Source organism: Mustela putorius, unplaced genomic scaffold, assembly GCF_011764305.1.
Source record: "Mustela putorius furo isolate JIRA1106 unplaced genomic scaffold, ASM1176430v1.1 tig00001566_pilon_pilon_pilon, whole genome shotgun sequence".
Lineage (NCBI taxonomy): Eukaryota > Metazoa > Chordata > Mammalia > Carnivora > Mustelidae > Mustela > Mustela putorius.
Window position 1 is genome coordinate 835,146 of NW_025421798.1, and position 14,732 is coordinate 849,877.

The 14,732-nt window shown below is 48.1% G+C and overlaps 1 protein-coding gene across 13 annotated transcripts in view; it reads left to right on the forward strand.

Moving 5' to 3' along the window:
• FAM156A (family with sequence similarity 156 member A) overlaps positions 1-14,732 on the forward strand; it is a 41,711-nt gene that overhangs the window by 17,824 nt on the left and 9,155 nt on the right. The window contains exons 4-5 of one of the 13 annotated variants that reach the window (XR_006608912.1): positions 3,445-3,539; positions 4,316-5,688. The exons of 9 other annotated variants lie outside the window; for them this stretch is intronic. The gene's annotated coding sequence lies outside the window, so the exon portion shown is untranslated. Of the gene's footprint in view, positions 1-3,444; positions 3,540-4,315; positions 5,689-14,732 lie in introns of those variants that run through there. 3 more of the 13 variants (XR_006608913.1, XR_006608915.1, XR_006608914.1) reach the window with 3 other exon arrangements.

Sequence of the window (14,732 nt, forward strand, 5' to 3'; positions counted from 1 at the left end):
CAAACAAAGGAGAGGAACGTTATTTTGTGGAGAAGGAGGAAGTTGGGAGGGGTTGTTTGGAACAAAAGTCCATTGGAGAAACAGCAAGAGTTCAGAGTGATGACAGTTGCTGGCTGGCTGAGTTGCAGGAGTAGTCCCTATCTCATAGGTGACGCCATGTACATCTTGGCCTGTTGGGGCCAATAACTGAGGTTCTTTCATGTTGATTATTCTTCTGTTGGCTCTATAATGGACAGCCCTTCCTGTAATTGATGTTGAGCAGTATGGCTCTCCCTTCTAGGCTCTGGACTCTACTTTATACTGATATTTCCCTTTTTTTTTTTTTTCACACTCTTTAATTTGTATTCTTAAGAGATGGTGTCCTGCTTTGGTGTCAGGATGTGGCTGGCTCTGTAACATGCTTTAGGAAGTTTAACTAAACTCTTCTTCAGTTACCTGGAAGCTAGAATGTAAACAACGAAGCCACTTAACCCTTAATTTTTTTGTGAGGGAACGGTTTTTATTTTGTGTTTGATTTATTGAATTCATTCTCTTTGACAGATGTAGGGCCATCTGGGTTAACGACTTTTTTTCTTTTTAAGATTTTATTCCTTTGAGACAAGAGCGCGAGCCAGTGCCCGAGAGAGCGAGCGTGAGCCACAAGCAGGGGGAGAGGGAGAAGCAGACTCCCTGCTGAGCTGGGAGCCCGACCCAGGGCTCCATCCAGACCCCGGGATCATGACCTGAGCTGAAGGCAGACACTTAACCTGCTGAGCCACCCATTCATTTTTACCAGTCTGGCTAAACCTATTAGATTTACTGATCTTGTGAAGGAACCAGTTCTTAGTTTCATTGATTCCTTTGTATTGTAGCGATTCTATGATTTCTACTAAGTTGATTTCTTTTCAGACCTCCATTAATTCTTTTTCTCCTTGCCTTGGGTTTAAATTGATTTTGCTTTTGTAATTTCTTAAGGTGACAGCTTAGATCATTGATCGGAGACGATTCTTCTTTTCTAATATAAGTATTTAATGATAGAAATTTCCCTCAGTGCATTGTTTTAGATTCACCTCACAAATTTTGATACACCGTGTTTTCCTTTTCAGCTTCTTGCAGTTTCTTCCTTGATCCCCACGTGACTTAGAAATCTCATTTAATTTCAAAACATTTTGTGGTTTTCTGGATAGCTCGCTGCAACCCATTTCTATTTTAATTCTTTGTGGTCCGAGAACCTAGTGTGTGTTTCAGTCCTTTAGACGCCGAGATTTACGTTATGGCACAGCGTATGGCCTGTCTTGGTGAGCACTGCCTGTGACTTTAGAAGAATGTCAATTCCACTGTCTTTCTGTAAGTATCAGGTCATTTCTGTGGGGAGTCATGCTCAGGTGTTTCCATAGAGTGTCTGATTGTATTGTCCACTTGTACTTTCAGTTGTGGGCAGGAGAATGCTGAAGGCTCTCATTATAACCAATTTGTCTTTGTTCTTGGTTTTATCAGTTTTTACCTCTTGTGCTTTAAAAACGCATGCACGTTCATGATTTTTTCATCTTCTCGATGACGAGACCTCTATTTTATTACGTCACTCTGTCTCTTCCCTTGTGATGATCCTCATTCTGAAGTTTACCTGGTGTGATAGTAATTTAGCCCCTCTAGCTACTCATTTGATTCACGTTTGCTGGGTTTATGTGTCTCTGTGTGTTTGGGGTGCAGGCACAAAATACCACAGACTGGGTGTCTTATACACAAACTTATTTCTCACTGTTACGGAGGTTGGACATCCGGGATCAGGGGCCCACCTGGTTGGGGTCTAGTGAAGGCCCTCTTCCTGGTCACAGATTTGTGGTCGTGCCCTCACATAGACATAGTGGAAAGACAATGTGACAATGTGAGTGGATCTCTCCAGAGCTTCTTTTATTTAAGGCCCTGATCCCCTTCATGTGGGCTCTGCCCTAGGACCTACCCCTCCCGAAGGCCAGCCTCCTAACACTATCATCTTTGGGGGTCAGGCTTTAACGTAAGAGTATTGGAGGAGACACCTTCCGACCATAGCAGTAACATTTTCCATTCACTTACTTTTAACTTATGTATGTATTTATGCTTAAGTGCGATTCTTTTGATAGTATGTAGTTGGGTCTTGCTATTTTTACCTGAAGGGACAAATTAGGACTTTTAATTGACGTGCAGGCAGTGTACATTGAGTGTGTTAACAGTTTACGTGTACATCTGCCATCTGGCTGGCTGTATATTTCTATCATATGTGTTTTTTATTTAGATTTTCCTATTCCCGCCATAATTTTGGATCAGTTGAGCATTTGCTGTTATTCCATTTTATCTCCACTGGCTCCACTGTTGGCTTACTAGTTAAACACCTTTAAACAGTCTTTTCAGATGGTCGCTCTAGGGTTTACAGTGTATATTGGTGCTTCTCGCACCATGCCTTCAAATGATATTCTGCCACTTCATGTACACTGTAAGAATCATACGACTGTATACCTCTCCTTCTTTCTCCCATCCTTGGTGCTGTGGTTGCCTTCAGTGTCTTACACCCCGCAATACATTGTTCCTATTGTTACTTTCGATATTCTCTTCTAAAGAGATGAATTACTAGGAAAAAAATTCGTATTCACCCATGACGTTACCATGCCCAGCCCTGTTCAGTTGTCTGTATAGATCCTGATTTTCTTTGGTTATCATTTACCTTCTTCCCGGAGAACTTCCTTTCACATGTTTTATAGGGCAGATCTGTTGGCTGTGCCTCTCCTCAGCTTTTTTGTTTGCTTTGAAATTTCTGTTTCACCTTCATTTCTCAAAAGCATTTGCATGAATCTGAAAATTCTGGGTCACAGCGATTCTGATGAGTAAGTAGCCGCCATCCTGTTTGTTCCCGTGTGTGTAACGTGACTCTCTTCTTTGCTTTTCCCATCAGAGGGTGTCAGTGTTGGTGTCTGAGTCAGTCTTTCCGCTAGTCAAGTTGGACTTCAGTTCTGTTGTTGCAATAGTTGGTTTAACCCTACCGTAAACTAGATTGATACACAAAAATCAGTTCTATTTCTATACATGAGCAGTGAATAATCCAAATAAGTAAGAAAACAATTTCATTTACAATCGAGGCAAAAGAATGACATATTTAGGAGCTAATTTAACCAAACAGGTGTGAGAGGTACACACTGAAAATCACAAAACGCAGTTGAAAGAGAGGAAAGCATACTGAAATAAATGGAAAGACCTCCTGTGTTCATGGATTGGGCACTTGATGTTGTTAAGTTCGCGACATTCTGCAGATTGATCCAAGAAGCATTCAGCGTAATCCCTATTGATAGTCTAACTGCAGTGTTTTAGAAATTGAGAGGCTGATCCTGAAATTCATGTGGAAGTTGCGGGGACCTAGAATAGCTTAAACCATCTCACAGGAGACAACCAAAGTTGGAGGACTCACGCATTCCGATTTCAAACATTATTTCAAAGCTCCAGTAATCAACATGGTGTCGTACTGATGTGAGGATGGACATAGAGATCAACGGAATAGAATTGAGGGTCCGGAAATAACCCATACTACTATGGTGAGTTACTTGTTGGCAGCAGTGCCAAGACAGTTAGGTGGGAAAAGAACAGCCTTGTTCGCAAATGGTGCTGGGACAACTAGGTGCTCACATTTAAAGAAATGAATTTGAATCTAAACGTCACACCACAGGCAAAAATTAAGTCAAAAGGGATCAAAAAATGTGAGAGCTAAAACGATCAGGCTTCCGTAAGAGAGCATAGGAGTATATCTTTGTGACGTTGGGTTGGGTGACGGATTCTTAGCTATGACGCCAGAGCACAGATAGTAAATGCCAAATGGATATAAATGAACTTCATCAAAATTAGGAAAAAAATTTTTGCTTTAAAGGACACCACAAGAATGTGGAAAAACAAATACAAAGAATGGGAGGAAATATTTGTGTATCGATAAGGGTCCAGTGTTCCGAATGTAGAAAGAATTCTTACAAATTAACAGTAAAAGGACAACCCAATTAAAAATGGGCTAAGCATTTGAATAGACATTTCTGTAAAAAAGATATACAAATATCCAAAAAGGGCATGGAAAGGTGTTCAAAAATATTAGTCGTTAGGGAAACAAAACCTGAAAGCACAATGAATTACAACTTACCACCCACTAGTATGGATAGAGTTTCAAAAATGAAAATAAGAAGTGTTGGGGAGGATGTGCAGAAACTGAAATCCTCATACATTGCTGGTGGGAATGCAAAATGGAACATCTGCTGTGGAAAATAGTTTGGCAGCTCCTCAAAAAGTTAAGCAGAATTGCTGTCTGACCCAGTTATCCCACTCCTAGGTGTATATTGAAGACAAGTGAGGACATAAGCTCTCGCAAAAACTTGTATACGAATGTTCCTGGCAACCTTAATCACAACCGTCGAAGAGTGCAAACAACCCAAATGCCAGCCATGTCATGAGTCTATCACGTGTGGTGATACCATATCGTAGAATAACGTTCAGGCAAAAAAGAATGGAGCCGTGATACTTGCCACAACATGGATGAATCCTGAACACATTAAGCTGAGCGAAAGAAGCCATGCTCAAAGGCTGTTTGATGTGTGATCCTAATTAGTGGAAATACCCAGAATGGACAAATCTGTGGAGACCTGAAGCCCAGTAGCGAATATCCAGAGTTCCTGGGAGAGGGGATTGGGGAGGGACTGCTAATGGTAAAGGGTTTGTTTTGGAATTAGATACTGGTGACAGTTTACACAACCTTGTGCCTGTACAACTAAAAAGGGTGAATTTGACGGTACACGACTTGCAGTTCAATAAAATGAAAAAGAATTAAATGAAAGCAGTACGTACCTTTGAATAGGTTTTTGGCCATTTTTAGAAATGCAGTTGGCTACACCCAAAAGACATAGTAAGCTGTTCAAATCTTGTAGCCGGATGAGGTGTGTCCTTCTCGTCCCTGTTACCCGTATTTACAGACTGCACGTGCGCACACATATACACGTACAGACCCTGGTTGACGTGGGAGTACTTCTTACATGCTACTCCCCATTTAAAAATATATATAAAAGTAAAATAAAAGCAAAATAAAGCTCTCTGGCCAGTACAGATTTGCTCCTCTCATTCCGTTTCAAGGCCAGTGGGTGCTCCACGGTATGATACGAACACGTCATCTCTCATTTCCCCTTCCCAAGGGTGTTGACTACTAAGGGCCGTTGAGAGTTTCTTTCCCCCAGAAATTTCTTCTTGTCATTATACACACAGCTCTGTGCCTGTGTGAATATTTAAGACCAGTTGGTAGCAGTGGAGATTGCTGGATCAGAGGTTCCTTCAGTACAGAAATGTCTCTGAAGTACTTACTTGTGGACCTGATACTGTTCTAAATGCTGGGGAGACATCCCAGAAGACGCACACGTGCGCTTCGTTTCATGAACTGAAATTGTACTGAGGGTGGGGACAGGGTGGAATCAGATTTTGATAGATGCTGCCACAGAGCCCTGCGAAGTTCTTTTACCAATTCATGCTTCCCTCGGGGTGGCTGGGGTAACAGATGCCCCTTTGCTGGCCACCTCAGCACCCCATTCATGGAGCAGGGGCTGTTGACAGGAGGCTGAGCGCTTTCTCCCAGGCTGCCTACAAGATCATGGAGTCTGCAGCTCGAATGATGCCTGTGGGGATTTTTTTTTTTTTTAGATTATTTATTTATTTATTTATTTATTTATTTGACAGACTGAGATCACAAGTAAGCAGAGAGGCAGGCAGAGAGAGAGGGGGAAGCAGGCTCCCTGCCGAGCAGAGGGCCCTATGTGAGGCTTGATCCCAGGACCCTGAAATCATGACCTGAGCCGAAGGCAGAGGCTTTAACCCACTGAGCCACCCAGCCGCCACTCCCCCCCCCCCGCCCCGCCCCCGCCTTGGGGATTTTAAGAGTAGTGAGACTGATTGGGGCACATGGATGGCTCAGTCGGTTAAGAGCCTGTCTTTGGCTCAGGTCATGATCCCAGGGTCCTGGAATCAAGCCCTGCATCAGGCTCCCTGCTCAGCAGAGAGCCTCCTTCTGCCTGCCACTCTGCCTACTTGTGCTCTCTCTGTGTCTGTCAAATTTATAAATGAATGAATGAATGAATGAATGAATGAATAGCGAGACCGAGAGACAACAATCCACTACCCATTTAGGTGTATTCCCAGGTAGGAGGGGAGCTGGGGGTGATGTGACCTTCTCTGGGCAAATTACCAGAGTGTGTGGGGACAGGGGAGGGTGAGAGGTTGGTAGAGGAGTAGTGGGCAGTACCTGCCTGTACTGGGATGTACCACTGAGAGAGCCAGAAGAAGCAGTCCGCTTTGGGAGGGACAAGTGGGAGTGAGGGAGCCTTGTGTTCCCAAACAAACCATTGTGTGCAGGGTGCAGGGGAGCTCACTACTATGCAAGGACCTGTGCCTCCCCCAAGGTTGCCATCACCCCCCTTCTGACCCCAACCTGTCAGCTCTACAGATTCTAATCGTGTGGGGACCAGAGAAGGTGACAGTGGGGCACGTGAACGCTTCCCTGATGGGTGAGCAGGGCAGAGATGAAGGACACCAGTGGATCTGATTGGTCTAGATGGAATTGTCTACCAGGATCTTCCAGGGGAGAGAACTCCCAATGGCTGCAGGTCGGGGTGTCCTAGAGAGGTTAACGGTGCATAGGTGGGGCTTCAAAGAGTGGAGGTGGAAGTGGAGCGTTTGAAAACCTGCTGTGGAACCTCAGGCTGCTCATTCACCAAAAAAGGCTGAAGATGCTGGCCAGGTCGGTGAGATCACTGGCTTTTATTCTGTCCTCTAGTCTGTCTTCCAGTTAGGTTTTTAAACAGTGGATACTGGATCCCACAATATGGATACCAGTGCCCAAGAAGCAGTCATGAAATCTTTCTCCGGTGTCCCGTTATGTGCCCAGCAGACTACATGCAGGTCCTGGATGGGCAGAGATCTTTCAGAGACATATTCATGACATTCTCCAGACCAGGTTTCTCCAGGGAATCCGACAGTGACCCACTCAGCCCAAAGAAGTGAACACTTAAATGATGGGATTTTAAGCAGGAGATGTCTGGGTGAGAGTAGGTAAGGAAGACATAGGCGGGTTCTCAAGTCAGTGAACTTCTCACCAGTCCTGACTGTATTCACACCTGAGTCTGAAAGGCTGCATATGTAAGACTGGGTTCCTGTGTTCCCCGGTTCCCGGGGGAAGTGGCCTCAGAGCTGGGCCAGTGTGTGTGTCCCCTGAGGAGGACAGGGTGCACCAGTTGGGCCCACATTAGGCTCTGTCCCCAAATCCCACAGCCTCACAGTAGATACATGCCCATGAGCAAATAGCCCTGCTCTGTTGTTGGCCTCATGGGGCGAGAAGAGGGGGAAATGCATGCGCCTCACAGTTTGCACACCCTCATGCCACCTTTCCCTTTAAAGCAGAATTAGGGATTGAGAGGAGGGGACAGCTTTCCTCTTTGGGGAGATGATAAGGTGGAGGGGTGGGTGGAGCAGGGGCACCCCTCAGTGGTCAGGTGCGTGGTCTGTGGCACGTGTACCTGGCAGGGCAGTGTGAACCCCTTCACCATCTCCTTCCCCCACTCATGTTCACTGGCTTGCAAAGGATCTGCTGGCTGAAGGTGTCCCTTCTGTTTGGGGCTCCGGTGGACACTGGGAAAACCAGGTGGCTGCAATGCCTGCAAGGGTTAGGAGCTGAGAAGGCTGAAGGGAGCACTGTGTTCAGGGTGAATGAGCCGCCGGCCAGACCTTCCTGAAGGCAGGGTGGCGGGGACCGGACCTACCCTGAGCAGCATGGGACTCTCCTGCTCCACCTTCCACAGCTTTCGCTCCTCAGCAGGTGGGCTCTGGGACCTTAAGGACAGTGTGAGTCTCCTGAGTATGGTATGAACACTGCCAACCTAGACGATATCCCTATTTTGATGGGCGGAGGGCTCCACTGTGTGTCAAGCCTGGGGGGGCGGGGGGGCTGCTGCCCTCCTGGGCGTGGCCTGGGCCTAGTGCAGCTTTGTCTTTGTCCAGAAACAGCCAACAATGGCAAAACCTGTGAGTCACCCATCCTCTGGAAAAGGAGGTTCCTCGGGTGCCTGGACGGGCCCACTAGGATAGGGGCTAATACCCTGGAGACAGCTGTGTTCCTGAAAGGCTCTCTGTAATTCTGCCTTTTGGTCTCCGTGTCTCACTGGTGGGGCTGGGTGAGACCTCATTGTGGCTCTCGTTGACATCTGTCTTGTATGGGGTGAATTTTTGTATTGAGGAGCAGGATGTCATTTCTCTGAGCTGGTTTGGGATCTGTCCAGGATTTGAGATGTCTTGAGCTGTGTGAGGGTGTGCCGGCATGTGAGATCACTGAGCTGTGGAGTGCTGTGTGTCCCAAGTGAGAGCTCTCTGGGCTATTTAGGGCTTCCTCCCAGCGTGTGAGGTATTTGACCTGTTTGGGGTGCAGGGTGCAGCATGGAAGGTGTTTGGGGCTGTTGCCATGCAGTACTTTAGGAATTAGGGTTTGAGCTCTCCTGACAGTGTGTGTCGAGGTTGGCATATTTGAGCGCCTGGGGGTCCAGTACTCTAGGTTGTGAGATCAAAAAGGTTATTTGTCACAGGACAGGGGGTGTCCGAGTAAGCTCTGTGTTCACAGTACAGGTGCTCTGTGCTGTTTGTGCGTCTGCATGCAGGGTTGTGAGCTCTGTGGTTGTGTGACATGCAGGGTGTGTGGTCTGTGAGCTATTTAACGTTCTATGTCGCAGGTTGTTAGGTTCCTAAAATGTATGTGGGTCTGTATTTTAGAATTGATTTGTCTTTGAGCTGTTTCTTGTCTCTCTCCTCATTTCTTGAGTTTCCAGGAATTTGAGTTCTGTGCCTTGTTTAATCTTGTGTGTCCACTGCATTGCAGTCTCCTCGCTGCCCTTTCCTGGGTCTGGAGCTCATTCTCTCCAGCTCCCAACAACCTGGCTTTCTTATCTAGGCCAGTGAGTCTGTGTGGCTGGCTTCCCTCGATGTGTTATTGGGATCGTTTGGGTTTTGCTAGCTGTAGTGTGAGGTCCATGAGGTATTTGGGAGTCTGTGTGGGGGGGGAGGGATATTCCGGTCCCAGGGTGAGGTCTCCTATGTCTGTGGTGCTGTGTTGTAGGCATTGAAACTTCTGACCACGTGGCTGTTCTAACAGAGACTTTGTCACGTACCAAGTTCAGACATGAGGTGTTTGTGACCTCTGCCCAGTGTTTCAGTCTGACAGCTGTCCAGAAAGACGGAGCTCGATCTGAATGAACCGCCGGGACTCATCCATTCAGCTCCCAGTAACCTGGCTTCTCGACCATTGACTCCCTGTGGTGTGCTTCCCTCAGACCCTTCCCTAGGGTCGGGTTCTCCCAATCCAGAGCTGTAACTTACCTATTTCATGCAAATCTCAAGTACAGTTTGAAATGGTAGTCAGTATCCAACTAAAAACACCAGAACCAGTGCTTCCCTAAAGATACTCTTCACAAGACATTTTACTGAATCCCAAGAGGTTCCAGGTAGGGACCCTGCTGCCCTTTTGATAGGGAGTTGTGGGAAATTTCCTTAAAATACGGGATATATTTTTTTAATCCTTTCTCTTGCTGGTACCTTGAGAGGCTCAGGCAAGAAAGGCATTCAATTTTACGTTTTTGACCAAACAAGCAAAACAACCCTAAAACACACACACACACACACCACCCAGTACACCCAGTAGTAAATATAAGGAAATTGTATTGGAAATGTAAATGGACTCCTGTGATTAATTATAAAACTAAATTTCTGATCACATTAGATGTCTGTCAGGATTGGCTGTATTCCAGCTGACAGGACAACCAAAGATGCCTTCTTTCTCCAGATCTCATAGGCTGCAGCTTATAATCTGATTACTGCGGTCTAAGTAATTGTAACCAGTGTAGGAATCACAGGGCCTATTAAAAGCACGTCTTTTCCTGTGTCACATCATGACACCTCTGCATGTGTGTGTGTGTGTGTGTGTGTGTGTGTGTGTCTCCCCCGTCCCCCCACGCCGCTCCTCCTAGACAGACTTTCTCGGGAAATACAGGAGGCACTACCAAGGAAACAGACTCTGACCCTTGGAACACAGACTGGAGCCCAGTATTGTCCCAGGCTCTAGCAATGCCCATTAGAAGTCTCAGTCTCATCTCCGCTAAAAATGGCAACCTAATTAGAGAAAAGAGAAAAACAGCTATTCTTTCAGACAGCAACCGGTCGCGCATGGCTCGGAAAACGCTAGTCCTGAGACACTAATGTGCGCACGGCCTGTTGAGGGAGATTCTCCCTCTCTCGCTCTCAGGCCCTCGCTTTTGCTCGTTCCTTCCCAGGATCAGGTTCCCACCACCCCGCGGCTAGCACACCCCCTCGGTTCCTCAGCCCAGGCCGTGAAGCACACCTTCCAAAAATGGAAGGGCTAAGACTAAGACCACCGAGAGGAAAAGTCCTCCCGGCTTCCTAGGCCGGCCAGCCACGCGCGTGTGCGCGCGCGCACACCCCAGGAGAGGAGGGGCTGCGTGACGTCATAGGAATGGGCCCAGGGGCCCGAGGCCGGGTGCTTTTTATCCTTTCTCGGGCTGGGCGGGGCCGGGCGGGGAGGGAGCCGGGAGGTCTGGGGGCACAGTGGGCGCATCTCCGTGGACCGCGGCTTGGGTGCCTGGAAACCCTGATGAGAGCGCCGGGGTGGTGGGAGGGTTGAGCCCGCCCCCATGGCGGCGCATCAGAGTGACTGCACAGGACGAGTACTTCCTGAGATCCCCGGGAGCGTTTCCGGGGGCTGCAGGTCACGTCGCAGACAACGCACGTCGTTCTCAGCTGGGTGGGCTGACCAGGGAGGGGCTTCTCTATGACAGCCTGTTTAGGTCCCTTGCAGGGGTCACGCGCGAGATCTGTGTTACAAACTTTTTGTTTTCTTACTAGGGGTTTTGCGTAGGCTGGGCATGCACGCGGGCAAAGGCAAAAGCAAAACTAGGAGAGAGCTTGTCTATTCAAGCTCTGGCAATCTGGAGAGCACCCCATCTGAAGATCAGTGTGTGTCGGCAGGGTGGTTTTGTCTTTTCTTCATAGGGATAAGTAGACACGTTACAGTGGAGAGATTTAAGGTAGGGGTGTTTCTGCATTCAGGACTAGTCTCCGTCTGTGGACCAGGAAATGTTTCTCTCCGTATCTAGCTAGTTTCGGGAGGATTGACCTTTCTAAGTCTCAGTGGCTGTTCCTGAGACAGCAGGAAGCTGGGGGAGACTGTCTGGCCCTTCAGCCAGAAGAGGAAGGTCCGTGTTTGGCCTTCTCACATCTAAACCCGAGTCGCCCAAGAGACTGATGGTGGGTATGACAAAGAGTGAACAGCAAGCCTTCTCAAAGATAGAAGGGGCAAGAGTGGTCCTTCCGGGTCAGCCATTTCTGCACGGCGAAAGCCTGTGGAGATTTCTTTCCTGTGGCTTTTGTCATGGCTCAGGTGAAATTCAGCGTTGTCTGTGGGGTAAAAATGCGCTTGCCCTCTTTTGTGCCTGTCCAAGCAGATATCCAGATAAGCAGAGATTCTCTTTTTAACTCTGGAAGTAATCGATACCTGACGAGCACTTCATGGTTTTTGAAAAGTACTGTTTTTCCTGATCTAAGTGAAGGAAGCAGAATGAGTCATTATCCCAGAATAAGATCATTGTCCTCATCTTACTAGTGAGGAAACTGACCACAGAGAGGTTCAGTTATCTGCCCAAAGTCACACAGGGAGTAAGTGGCGGGGCCCTGATTTCAAATCTTGGTATGGATGGCTTCATCACCTGTCGGCCATGCAGGAACATAGTGTTGGTTTCCAGATCCACACATTTGGTTCTGTCCTCTCTGAAACTACACACCTCCTGAGACAACTGACAGGCCTACAGACAGATTGCACTCAAAAAGTGCTAGCCAATCTCTGGGACACTGGGGATGACCTGACGGGGAAGAGAAGTGTTGGAGGAAGTAGGTCCCAAAGGCTCACCACGATCCCTGAGGGAGAGCCTACCAGAGGAAGACCGAAGGGCCTGAAAGGGACTTGTGTTTCTGAGACGGGCTGATGGGCTAACCTATGGCTCGTGTATTCAGGACGTTGCTTTGAATTGTATTTTTTTTCTTTTAGCACTGACAATCCGTGCTGCGTGTTGAAAACACACAAGGCAGTTAAGTAAAACCAACCAATATATGGATAGGTAGAGAGAATCCCGTTTGACCCAAGGAGTACCTACCTGACTGTCAAACAGCTCTGTGCTGTGCAAAGGAAGAGCATTTTCTTAGACTGAATGAAACAAATTAGCTCTTTTTCCTAATTTTTAGTATCCTTCCCTTCCAGATGAAACAACTCAGGCACAGAGAAGCTGGGTCAGCTCCCCCAAGTATTTGAGGTACTAAGTGGTTGAGTGCAGAGGCAGAGAATACACAACATGTCCAGAACTGACTGCGTCCACCCCCATTCCCCATACATCTGCATCTCCTCCGGTGTTGCCAAACTCAGTGAAAAGCAGCCTTCATACCCAGCTGCTTGGGCCAGCGATCCTTAAACCCATCCTTCCTCGGGCAGCTGGGTGGCTCAGTCAGTTAAGCACTGCCTTCGGCTCAGGTCATGATCTCCGGGTCCTGGGAGTCCTGTCCCGCATCGGGCTCCTTGCTCAGCGGGGTGTCTGCTTCTCCTTCTACCCTTCCCCTCACTCACGTTCTCTCTCTCACGCTGTCTCTCTCAAATAAAATATTTTTTTTTTCTTTTTTAAAAATCCCTCCTTCCTTGCTGCCTCTCTCACCACCCCTCAGTTACTAAGGCCTGTCAATCCAACTTTCTCCATCCTTCTAAATAAGATCTTGACACTTCTTCCATCACTACGGTTCGATCCCTAGTCCAGATGACCCTCTTCTGTGCTTGATAATCACCACCAATCTTGACCCTTGGCCACAAGTGTTTTCATCCCACTGCCTGAGGGACCCTTCTTAAATCTTAATCTGGTCTTGTCTACCCTGCTCAAAACTCTGCAGGGGCATCCTGCTGTTTTTAAGATCACATCTGCCTCTTGGACTCGGCACAGCAGGCCTTGCCTACCCTCAAATGCCTCATCTTCAGCACACCACCTCCTGCTCCACCCCATGCCACATTTCCAGCCCCCTTCCACTTCTTTCTGTTTAGCAGGTGGCCAGTGAACCCAGACGCTCTCTCTTCTCTCTACCTCTCATTTCCCCAGCCCCACGCATGCCATCCCCTGTGGATCGAGGATTCACTTCACTTGCCTGATTCCTACCTATGTTCAGCTGGCAGGTTCAGTAGAGGGCAATCTCCACTTAACGCGAGGAGTACCTGGATGAAGAGGCACTGTTCACAGAACTTTGTGCTGAAAAGAAGTGATGGAGATTCCATTATAAATAACCCCAAATGGACAGAGGTTTTACTCTGGACCACAGTGAGCTATTTGGAAATGCAGTCTGACGGCAATTTGGCCTTTCTGGAAAAGGCCTCCTTGCTTAGAGTAGGATTACACTCGGCAAAGATCTCACCTCATGTTACATGGAGCCTTGGATCCACGTGACTCGGACTTTGGAATGTGGCCCACATTTTCCAGTGTGAAGGGGTCCTTCCTTCCGGTGAGGAGGGATAAGCAGAAACATGGGAAGAATATGTCATTAGGGCACCTGTGACCCAGGACATTAAGCAGGCCTGCAGCCACCTCCCGTGGACTTTGTTTTGATGTGCTAGTTTTTCAGTGGAAGTTGCAGTCTGAGTTTTCTGTTGGAACAAGAGAAAGTATATGAACTGGTCTTTCCTTTACAAGGGGTTTGATTAATTTGTTCCTGTGGCAGTGGAGGAAGCAAGGATTAGCTGCCTGCTCCTATGGGAACTCTCCAAGGGAGTCTGACAGTGCCTTTGTATGAGTCCCTAGGGGCCCCCACCAGGTGCCCGGAAGCCCTAGAGGAAACTATGTCGGTCCCTCGAGCATCCAGTGGAGAGTGTGAACCCACCACTGGTTTCTCCCTGCCATAGGCTCAACTCAGCTACAAGGATTAGCCGCATTCACTACAACCCCTGTAAGCACAGCACACCTGAGCATGAAAAGAAGTGTGTGCCTTGGACAAGACAGAAGGTGGAACCACCAGTGCAACCAGTACTGCCCCAACTCTCAGCCCCGGCCAGAGGGTGGGACTAGACTCCCAGGGGCCTGGCCTACTTTCCTCCATTGCTGACGTGTCTCTAACACAGGAATGGTGTGATTGCCTCTTCCCGCAGCCTAGGTCTTGAGGAGCCAAGGTGTGCGTGGTAGATACAGTGTGATTACCCAGGGACTCGGGTAAGTCTGAAAGCCCAGCGTCCTTAGACGGGGAAGCAAGCCGAAAGGAGCCAGTAGCTGATGCAGGAGAGGGTGGATCTGGAAATCCCACCTCCGTTTTGCCTGACTCGAAAGCCAGTCTTGGCGCTCACGCGACGACACACCTGGATTGTGTTTCAGTTGCTGAAATGCAGATACTGTTCCACGATTGCATAGTCATCGTGGTCCCAACACCGTGTCCACCTTGAAACGCGGGTCCCTGGCAGGGTAGAGCAACCCCGAAAGGTTCTAAGACTCTGTCTGCCCTCTGAGGAGCGGCCCCGAAGCAACAGCCCTGGAGTCCCTTGGCGTGGGAGGCTTGCCTCAGAGCCCGCAGCTGAGCAGGGCTTCAGCTTCCAGCCTTCCCCTGTGGAGAGGCCTTTTGCCACGTTAGAGGGACTTCTGTGATCC